The following is a 12,245-nucleotide window of genomic DNA, read 5'->3' on the forward strand; positions in this document are numbered from 1 at the left end:
CAATTTATACCTAAAATACTACTACTGTAACTGAGCAGGGACTAAAATTCTCGGACCGCGACAACGCTGTAACCCGTGCTGTGTTTAAATATTCTGATAATGAAATTAGTGTAATAGGCGCAGTACAATAAAACGAAGGATTTTTACAGGATTATTGCATTTTAAGGTCGAAAAAAAAACATTTCATAGAAATTTTCTACGCTGTAAATGAATTTAAAATGCTCTTAGAGCTACGAGTGTTAGATCATTCAACACAGAAAAAAAATCTGATTCCAAATATGTATATAACGTATTTCCAGATTTTTTGGAGTAACAGCAATAACGCATTCCTGGGTTGATATGAATATTTTATGTAATATTTCAAGTTGTTGTATATTTTTGAACGCCTTATAATGTATGGCGCGTTTGTATGTACTAATAGACTACACATTTTGGTAAAAAAACATTTTAGTGTTGCCATGCAAAAAATAACAAGTTTTATAAATATGTATTTTTGTATGTAATATTTCAAGCTATTGTCTCCTTATTATGTTTTTAAAATGTGTGGCTTATAGACAAAAAAATCAGGACCCAAATTCTTGGTATTTTGTAAATATTAAGTCATATCCTTTACAAACGGCCCCTAAAATTAACAAATTTTCAATAAATATAGAGAAACAAAAATTGTAAAAAATCTTGCACGCAAAACTAAACAAGGCATTTCCCCGCGAGCTGCTTGCAGCTCGCGCACCCACGCGATACCTAGTATGACTATAATTTTGTGAATTCTTATGTATCTCTGTGAACTTTTGTGTGGATGTTGTAGATATTATTTATCTGAAATAAATAAAACTACCTATTTTCATAACACTTTCTAGTTATTATGTTAGGTTTCTAAGTATAAATTTCCTGTGACATATGAACTAAATCTAACATCAGTGTGATATTAGTGTTCTAATGTTAATATAATGTTATAAGTTGTGTCAAAGTTAATAAAATTATAGTTACGTTCACAGATTCATTTGTTTATTTGTCATACTAATAATATATTTTGTTGTTGGGTATTTAAAGTAGGTAGAGTTCTATTGTGGGGAAACTGAATCACATTCTGGCAAAGTATCGTATGCTATTATAAGTTTCCATTGAACTTTTCCATTGATTCTTATTATGTTCATTTAGTGTTATTATGAAAGTAGCTAGCTGCAGCGGCTCCGCTGAAGTTTTCGGTTAAAAATTGAATTATACTTTAAAATTTTGGTATTTGTTTTACATTTCATATTTACTTATAATAGAGTTTATATGTAGATCAGGAGGCAGGTAGGTGCCTATTATTGATATTATTCTAGATTATGTAAATGTAGGTATTTACTAGGTATATTATGCACGGTTTAAGCCATTTTAGGATTATGGCATGTTTGTCCCTGTTGTTCCGGGACCAGAATAGGGCTACGGTATCCCCTGCCTATCGTAAGAGGCGACTAAAAGGGGCGTTCGCCGTATACACCAGACGTTGTGGTGATACAAATTCACCTGGGCGGAGCCCGACGGGGCAGTGCGCTGAGAGGACTCCGGTCTCGTTCGTTTGGAGATCCCGGAGTCCTCTACGCAGCGCCGAGGACGGCCACCGGGGGGGGGGGGGGGGTTTAGTGGGGTAAAAGTCCCACATAGCTCTGTGTCGCTCCCACGGCATCGGGTACCTTTTGAAGGTTTCCCCCTCGCGAAAAAAAAAGGATTATGGCATGTTATATAGCATAATTAATATTATGCTTAAGCAATAAGTTAATTTCGCTGTAGGTATTACGCTTAGCGTACATTTTAAAAGTTGTTAGACATTGTAGAAAATAGAAATTGAGTAGAAAACCAATGTCTCTCTTTCTCTTGTTCAATTTAATACAAACAACATATAAGAGTCTATGCCTGACTTTAATAATCATCTTGTACCCCTATTAACTTCACAACTAACTGTTGTGATATCACTTTATCACATGTATTAGCTATATATAACGCACGTCTGGTTGTCAGTGTGTCGTTTGAAGTGGCGGCCCACAAATCAGACGGCAAGCGACGCAGACAGGCTCTTGGCACGGCGTTACGTACCTGATCACGTAAGTACCCACATCAGCTGTACAATGCATCTAGTTTAATGTAATAAGAAGATTGTTACATTTACAATGAGCAAGATTCTTACCACGCAGAACCAAAGGAGGAAGATTAGGCCCCTAAAATATATAATCTTGAACTATAATCCTTTATGACTTTTTATGGTGCGGCATTTCAGACAAATGGGAAGTTCTATTATCATAGACTCCTGATTATGTCGAAGACTACATACTTTTTTGAAGGCAATGAATTTAGGTCCCCCCAAACCAGAATCCTGATTCCATCACTGATTCCTGCCGTGCCTGGAGAAAAGCTACGGGAAAACCTGGATGATCCTATTGGAGCGACGTGAGGTTATTAAGGCAACGTAAGGTAATATATTAAGTTTATATTACCTCGACTACCAATATATTAGTCATATAAACTTTTTTGACGTTACAGTTTCCAATTTATAATTTCTACTAACTTCTTGCAATACGAACAAAAAGGAATTGTCACACTGTTGAGTGGTCTATTAAGCTAATATTATTGTAGTCTATTAACATACATAGTAGACACTCCGTAGTCGGAAAAAATAAATATAAAAAAGCGTGGGGTGCTCCATTTATCAGTTTTTGAAAAGCACCCCACACTTTTTTCACAATAATACTATTTACTGTTCCTTAATTGATTCCTAGATTGAAAATTATTTTCTACTTTTTACTTGATTTTATCATAAAAGCGTGTTTTATTTGTTTTTTGAACTATATTTATTTTATTAATTTTTAGTATTTGTTGTTATAGTGACCATTATTATGCTTCGTCTGTAAAAAAAATCAAGTGTCTATCTATTACGGTTTAAGAGATAAAGCCCTGTGACTCACGAACAGACAGCGGAGGGTTTCGTTTTAACCTTTGAGTACGGAATCCTAAAATTCATTCTACAAGATGGCATTATAGATATGTACATTTGAGTTATAGGGAAATAACATTATTATTTTTCAAAACTGAAAATCAATCTAGTAACTTTGCGTGAACTTTCTCTAAGGCGCTCAAACAATCTCGCCTCGAAAATCGTTAATCCTGAGGATGTTGATAAGGACAATGGTACATTTTGTCATCGGTTTTTGATATTTTTTTCAAAATTTTGAATTAAACTGAACGTTCAAAGTGGATAGAAATCGGGTTCAAAGATTCAGTTACTCTGTTACGTACATACGTACATACAACCCAAGCTAATAAAAGCGTGTTAATGAAAAGGGTCGCAACAACTATCTGTACGGGCAAATCAAGAATGCAACTAAAAGCTTTTTTTGTAAGTTTAAAATAGCAAACGAGTCCACCTGATGGTAATTGGTAAGTGGTTCTTACCGCCCATGGATAGGTATCTGTAACCATCATCATCATCAACCCATTACTGTCCTACTGCTGGGCACGGGTCTCCTCTTAGAGTGAGAAGGATTAGGCCATAGTCCACCGCGCTGGCCAAGTGCGGATTGGTAGACTTCACATACATTTGAGTTCTATTATAAATCTCTCTGGTATGCAGGTTTCTTCACGATGTTTTCCTTCACCGTTTAAGCAAGTGATAATTGATTTCCAATACGTACATAATTTTGAAAAATCAGAGGTAAGATTTGAACCTTGGACTCCTCGATCGAGAGGCCGAGTTTCTTAACAACTAGGCTATCTCTTCTTTTATCTGTAATCAACTCCATAATATAGAATAGTTGTTTTGCCTGATGTCAATCACGGATGCGCTTCTAAAGACGAAGGTCATTTATTCAGCTTATGCCATGCCTCTTAGACAAATACATTATTAATTGGATACAATTCACTATACAGTCAGCCGGCATCCACATACTTTTACCAAAATGCAAGAATTGCGTCATGGTAGAAATAGGTGTAGTGGTGGTATGTCATCGGTCGAACTATACTAATTTTGTCACCATTAAATGTTTTTTTTTGTGAAATAATTGAGTCTTACATTTGCATATGCGGCTCCATTTCCTTCTAAAAATGTTTACGTCTAAATAGTCAGGTGAAACGTCAGTTCAATGATATTTGACCCGCAGTAGGCTTACACCCAAATGCAAGGCAAACCCGGCGCCGGCTAATAAGTTACATCTGTCGTGTGTTGTGTTGGGTGTTCAATTATCGATTTTTATTCAGTAGTGAAATTCAATAGTGAATGTTTTTTTTTTATAACATAGGAATAGCAGACGAGCATGCAGTCCATCTCATGGTAAGTGACTACTGCCGTCCATGGACATCTGTAATTAATCCCACATAGGATTATATATTCCTACCTGAGGCCGGCTACAGAAGCGCCGCTACTCCTGATGTCTAAGCTGGAACGCCTCGGAAAATTATGTCTCCCTTACCGCCTTCAAATCAGAACCCAGCAGCGTTTAACACTGCTGTTATGAGACGGAAATAGGTGTGGCGGTGGTACCGCCAGAGTCGAACCACAAAGGGTTCTACCATGCGTGTTTTAAACTGGCAGGTATATATTTTTACTATAACCGATATTACATACTTACCTTCAACAATTTTAACGTTTTCATTTGCGCTATGTAACTGAAATTTAAGTATACAAACAGCAAAAGATATATTTCTGAAGTCTGCCAGATCTTTTACAAAACTGTTTAGTACGTCAAAAACCTTCCACCGCTTTGCGGGATGTTTCAATTATCTCGTATAAGCGTCTCTTCCTTGCCACATTTTTTAAAACCAGAAGTAACAGAGCTTACCATTGTTGTTATAACGGTTGTTGTATAACAGAAATAGGAAATAGGCTTAGAAACATAAAAAGTTACAAAAACAAACTATTAGAACAACAACTTATATTAAGGCTGAATTGGGTTAGGCAGCATACGTAGCAAGGGAATCGCACCCAACTTTCACAAACCCATAAATTCCACGTTTAAATAAATCCATTCATCGATACAGACACATCACTAGTGTCAGTTGTGGGAAGCGGCGGCCTCTTTGATATTGATACGGAGTAGGGCTTGTCACTGTTTGTTTGAGGACAGCAAAACGAATCACACTTACAGCACATTTGTATCATGTGTGTGTGCTACTGGAATATACCGAATAGCTTTACTGAGAACATGTGTTTGGCGCCACGACAAAGAAAGATAAAAGTATTGTTTTTGGGAATTAGGATAAGTTTTTGGAATAAGTTTTAAATATATTTCAAAGAAAATGCGTAACAACTATCAATATACCTAAGTAGTCAATTTGAGTCTAAAGTTTGAGTAGGAAAGCAAAGGAAATTATTTATTAAATACAGCAATTGCCCTTTAACAGTGAGTGGTTAGCCATTTTACTAACATTTTCACGAATGTATAACTAAATATAATTTGTATTTATGAGCACATTACATTTTAAATTGAGGATAATTGTTTTAGCAGTTGGTAGTTGTAAGAAGAAGCTGCAGCGGCTTCTCTGTACGCAAGCAAGAACCGAAAACTAATGATTCAATTATCGCTTCGGATAACTCGCATTTCTTAATTAAAGCGGCTAATTAAAGATCGTCGGAGATAGCGTCGGCTCTGCGCTTCCGTTGTTCTTCACCCTTTGTCCTCTGACCAATCCGAACCACACTTTATTTCAGCTTGATAAGCTTTAAAATAAATTGAAGTTAACTCTAAAGCATAATCCAATGCTTAGAGAGTCGATGCAAAATGAATGTTGTCAGCTTAACCAATCTAAATTCAACCTTAAATACAAACAGCAAACTTCAAATTTCAACAGCTTAAGCACGTTACCCATAAGACAGGATGGCTCCAGACTTGCAATTGAATGTGAGCTTTGAGCAGTTGGGTGAAGATAGACAGTTGGGTATTTATAAGGTTTGTTTGTAGGGTAGGCGGTACGATTAGAGGCGGCGGCGGAGCGTGACGCCCGCCGCGGAGATCACAGGGCTCGCTCCAGCCCGAGGGTATTTATAGGGCGGACGTTTGACATCACTCTCGTGGTAGCACCCTTCAGGACGTTTATGGGTATCTCTAACCCATAAAGCGTTGCTTTCATGTGAACGCGATTGATTTATTAATATTGTTTTATAAATCTTGCGGTTTTTGATAAATTATATTGTCACAGACATATTGTCACGCAATAAAAAGCGTATGTTAATCTTTATTCGAGAACCTTCATACATCAAGTTTATTTTGTACCTATATGTTTTATGCTGAGTAATATATGTATACTCAATATGTTTATCATACTTATCAATAAAATACTTTAAGGCTTTAACATAATACTTACCTCCTTAGGAGTAGGTACCTAATAGGTCATAAGTAGTAACTTATTCAGTGTGAATTGATAAAAGCAAGATGGTTGTCCGTTAGTGGCAAAACAGAGATAGTCGGTCTCAAAGATTTTATTGTCTAACCTACCTAACTACATATTTACATCACTTCTTGTTTCCAAACACAATTTATATCCATCTATTTAAGATACCGTTCAATTTTAGCATCTAAGGTCAATAGCCATGTTTAGTTACTTGAATCGTTTGTCTGTTATTCTAACACCGAGTGTGGTCGCTCGCCACGCTCGACCACGCGATCGGACCATTGGGCGCCGGAATGGACTATTCGTGACGCTTCGCCACTAAACGATCAGACGACACTGACTCAGTGATGTGTGGTGTACAACTTACTTTGTTAACTAGCTGTAAATTTTGTGAGTAGGTGACTAGGAGTGTGAAGTAAAGTATATGAATATATCTTTAGGTAGTTTAATTTTGTTGTAGCGACTTATAGGTTTGATATTCATTTATTGGCACTTCTAAGAACCAAGTTAAAAGGCTTCGTGCAAGTGAGGTTGTTACCCTTAAGAATACGCTAAGTTGGAACGCTTCGATAAGTATGACTCCCATACAATACTGTTTAAACCAAAACACAACAGCGCTGAATACTGTTGTTATTAAGCAGAAAAGTTCCGACGGTGGTGTCTCCGGAGTCGAATCTCTAAAGGAGCTGTCCGCCCCCTTTAAAAAAAATATCCGTATCTTATTTTAGCAATGTAGATTATAGGTCTTGGTAGCACAAAACAAGTCGTAATGCGAAGTTATTTAAATAATGTGACCAACATACACAGTTAAGTGCAGTTACACCAAATAATAATATGTTCTTGATAGAGGAGGAGAGTTTTAGGTTTACCGATCAAAGTAAAGCCTATGTAGTTAAGTACCTAATTACACATAGACACAATGCATAATGGAAACTGCTCAGTGAAGTTGCTAAAAATACATCGCAGATTCCATCTATAAATCACGTTACCAAAAAATACAACAAGTGCTAAAACATTCGAGTAACACAAAAATAAATCGGCTTTCGAACGGAAATAAAATATTAATAACCATCTCGTTTGTTACGAATTATATCGCGAACGTAGGTGTTCGCAACGGGCGCAGGGTTGCCTGGAAATATCTTTATCATATTCAATTTCAATATATAATTAGTACATACTACCCCTTCAGTGGCTTTGTCGGTGGTAGAACTCTGTGGACTGACTCCGGCGACACTTTCACCCACACGTATTTCTACCTAATAACAGCAGTGTTAAGCGTTGCTATGTTTTGGTTTGAGGGGTATGGTAAGAGCGATATTCTTACCCGAGACATTCTAACTTAGTTTAATAAAGAAAAAAATATATATGACAACTTTAAAGTAACAATCGGACTCGACCTTAAAGTTACATGAGACGGCAGCCTGTAATGAACTATTCATCCCTTGGTTTAATGCATCTTCCCGAAGGCAACTGAAATTTTATTAGGTACTTTTGAAGGAAAATGGAAAATCTCTTAAGCACGTCCTGCTGTGCAGAATTTAGCTTAATTTCCGTAGCCGTAGCCGCTGCTACGAAAGTTGAAATATCCTACCACTTTCGTTGATACTCAAGAGAGTTCACTTCAAGAGAGTTCCACTTTCGTTGAGACTTCTACTCGTAGAGACTCCTACCACTTTCGTTGATATAAGTAAGTAGGTTTATGTAGGTAGTTAGATAGGTCACTTTTACATATGTTCTATTTAATATTAGGTAAAGTCGCTAGTAGCAGCTAAGTCTTCTACGAGATGCAGCTCTTCCTGTGATTATTCGGATGGAAATTCGAAATAACATCATTTGTAATTCTACATTTTTTTCAATAACTCTCAGCTTACCGTACGGTTATTTCAGCCACTGAGAAGGTACCTAACCAATAAATAGTACCTACCGACATCATCTGAAATTAAGTCAACGTTGTCACGCATATTTACTTAACTTACCTAAAACAATAACTACTAAGGTCTATCACGAATTCTTTATTGTTCGTTAAGATAAATTTGAGACACTCCAAATTACCATATTATGTTTCTCAAAAGACCCTTCAAAACAAAATATACCAGATTTACCAGTTATGTACCTACATTGTACCATCATAATGAATACTAAGATTTCTACCACATGCCACCAACATTCCCAGGCAGCAGCCCTGCGCCCGCGCGCCGGAGGTTAATAAATACGGTATAAAGTAGGCGGGCATTGTTCTGAGGCAACGCGTGGTTTATGCCCAATTGTGGGCCGATTGCGAGCGATTGTGGGCGACGCTATTGTTTCGTGTTATCTTTTCTATAACCCTTTATGGCTCTCTTTAATGGCGTTTTTACTAAAATTTCAGATATTCATTGCCGTAGGTAATATATTAGGTACGTCGGATCTACCTATTGCGTTTAAATTAAAATAATCTTATATATAGAATTCTCGTGTCACAATGTTAGTTACCGTACTCCTCCGAAATGGCTTTGCCGATTTTCACCAAATTTTATATGCATATTCAATAGGTCTGAGAATCGGCTACTATCTATTTGTCATACCCCTAAGTAATAAGGGTCGTTCACCCTTAACTTTCTTTTATTTATTTGGCAACACAACGTTTGCTGGGGCAGCTAGTAGTTTTATAAATTGCGTTGAATGTCGCGGGTCGCAGATTCGATTCCTTAACCTTCTTATCGAAAGATCGAAGTAGCAGACGAGCATGCAGTCCATCTGATGTTAAATACATCTGTAATCAATTCCAAATAAAACAGAGGTTTTACTTGAAGCCAATTACCAACAGCGTTGCCAGTTCTGATGAAAAATATGGCTGCTACATATGTCGGCATCCAAATCCTTACACTGAAACTCAAGAATTGCCTCACGCTAGAAATTGCTACTTCTCATAATTTCACCTCGATGTTATGAGATTATGTGCGTGTTGGATTTTTTTATAATATAAGAATAGCAGACGAGCATGCAGTCCACCTGATGGAAAGTGGCTACTGCCGCCCATGGACATCTGTGATCAATTCCAGATAGGATTAGATATTCCTTCCTATGGTTGGCCACAGATGCGCCGCTACCCCTGAGGACTAAGCTGGAACGCCTTGGAAAGTATGTCTCCCTTACCACACGCTTCAAACCAGAACACAGCAGCGCTTAACATTGCTGTTATAAGGCAAAAATAGGTGTGGCGGTGGTGCCGCCGGAGTCGAACCACAAAGGGTTCTACCACCTATAAGAAGCTTTTGCTTTAACAGAGAAAGAAAATGTACGTGTTGAGCGTTTTCAAAAAAATCTTAAAAATGTGTTAAGTCTACCAACCCTCAATTGATCAGTGTCGTGGATTGGGACCTAAAGTTTCTCATACTAATAACTTCTGCTTAAAATAAGCTTAGGGATTAAATTAAGCCAACGATATGATAATCTTGCATGTGTGATAAGTGTGATATTGTGTGATGTTCGACGACCCGCGTGGCGGAACGGTCACCATACCGGTGTGACGCGCATAGGGTCCCGGGTTCGATCCCCAGACTGACAGATTTCTAAAATGATGAATTTAGGTTTGTGTTTCTCGGTCTGGGTGTTTGTGTATTTGTTTATGTGTGTTTTCATAGCGCCCACGGTACCGGGAATCACAGTGTGGGGCTGTGAGTGTAGAAAGCGTTTTTTATAAGTTAATATTTTTAATTCGTAGCACTTCGTAGCTACATAAGGCAAGATGTAACTAACTAGTACCCATCTACTTAGATACACGATGTCTGCATGTATTATATCGATATTGCGATGTATTATAGCCTTCGTAGTCCACCTCATGGCGAGTCCCCATGGACTTCTGTGACCAAGTCCATATACAACTGGTTTTACCTGAAGCCAGATGCGTTGCCGCTCCTAGGCACTAAGGTGGTCGCATCATACCTACATATCCTTTCCACCGACATGATGAACTAAACACATTTCAATATCGTGATGTTTGTGCCATATATATGAAAAAGTGTCTGAAAGATACCTTCTTTATTTTCATAAGTAATTATTCATAAGTAAGCATGCTTTCCATTAGATTAGGTTATCTACCTATTCTATTCGTTGGTGTTTTTCCTATCGATTAGGTATATTGCACAATAACTATAGAGTGTACCTCACGTTTTTTATGTAGGAGGCTATAGAATTTTCTTGTAGGCATCAACTCGTCAATTGATAGAAATTCTCATTTTACAAAATAAGAATATTACATATTTTCCTAAGAAATGATTAAAAAAATATAAGAATAATATTTCCCTAACATATGATATAGAAATAAAATCGGTACACACAGTTTATACAGAGTACAGATTGTACAAAGTCGGTGCTTTTGAGTCTGTGGCACGGATCCGCATCATTTGCGCGCCATAATCCTGCAAGATGGCGGCTGGTTTTTGCCGTTCACGCATTTTTGTGGTAATTAACGCGGCTTTTTTGACATTAGTCGCATATTCCTGACATATTTGCTGTAATTAACAGCAATACGCCCCGAGCGGGACCTCTGAAACGTTTTTGCGAAGTTTCTTTGTCGCTGAAATGAGTGCCGCTACTGTTTTACTATTTTAAATAGTAATTATCGTAAAAACACGAGGCTGAAAAATAATGAACTGAAAAGGGAATTAATGTAGCCCATGTCACTCCCATAATCTAAGCGAAACTAACAACACCTCGCAGGAGAAAATCTGGCAAGCGTTTGATAGTTTAGACATAGTCATTATCCTCCCCATTTCAGTAAATAACGAGGTTTTTAAATAACTTCTTACATTAGGTCATAGATTAGTAAAGATTACTCACTCCTAACAAGAAAATGTACCCAGTTTTGAGAATTGAAATAGTTGCGTAAAACAGTTTTGCCACGTCTCCGTGCTAAAATGTCCCTAAAATATTTGAAATAATTATTTATTTATTACGTAAATTACGCAGTATTAGTTATTTATTCGTAAATTTTCTCTAAAAATGTTTTTATTTGTCAAGAATTCAAAAAAAGGACTTACTAAAATAAGCCGTTTGAGGCTTCATTCAATTTCAAGGCGGCGAAGTATCTTTACTAATCTATGCATTAGGTAGGACTAGGCAGGTTTGTATCTACTAGCAATACGAACTTGTCTACATATATTGTCATTATTTGTTATGTCATTTACCTTGAAAATAACAATTCGTTTTATCTTTTGAATAACTATTTTACGCATTACGCCTTACGCATACCTGCGTAAAATGATTACAAGATGTATCTACATGGATAGTAATATTTATTTTTCAATCTTATAAAAAAGCTCTTTTTGCACTTTCGTTCAAATTCGTATAAGTTCTTACTTCTTATGTATGTAAGTGAGTACCTACGAGACACGCAAACGGAACTGTGCTGAAATATTTTTTAATCTGGTTTAATCCACTTTACACGCTATCAAAATATGATTGATACGATCTTATATCTAATAAAATGACTTTACAAAGGCGTAAGGTTTTACCTACCTACTTTACAATTCTATCCATCCATACATCTATCTCTAGATAGATATGTTGGGTGGTTGATTCATGATATTCAAAAATAATATTATATGAATTAATTAAATTATTAATGTTACTTTAAGTTAGTGATACTTGCAAATGTACAATATTTACGTTTTAATATTATTTTAACAGAAAATTAAATACTTATAAACTTTGTTGCCATTTTACAAACTCCATTAGCGCATTTTGCATACTAATAGCTGTGCATATCATTTAACAAACATGACATTACACAATCAAACTGCAAACATTTGTAATTAACTCACTTAACATTACACAAGCCTGCAAACATAACCAAATACATAAAATAGTTATGTACATACATAACAGCATAGTGCTACCTTACC

The sequence above is a fragment of the Epargyreus clarus genome, unplaced genomic scaffold, assembly GCF_041222505.1.
Source record: "Epargyreus clarus isolate Ecla_fem2 unplaced genomic scaffold, WU_Ecla_fem_2.2 ptg000006l, whole genome shotgun sequence".
In the NCBI taxonomy this organism is placed as follows: Eukaryota; Metazoa; Arthropoda; class Insecta; order Lepidoptera; family Hesperiidae; genus Epargyreus; species Epargyreus clarus.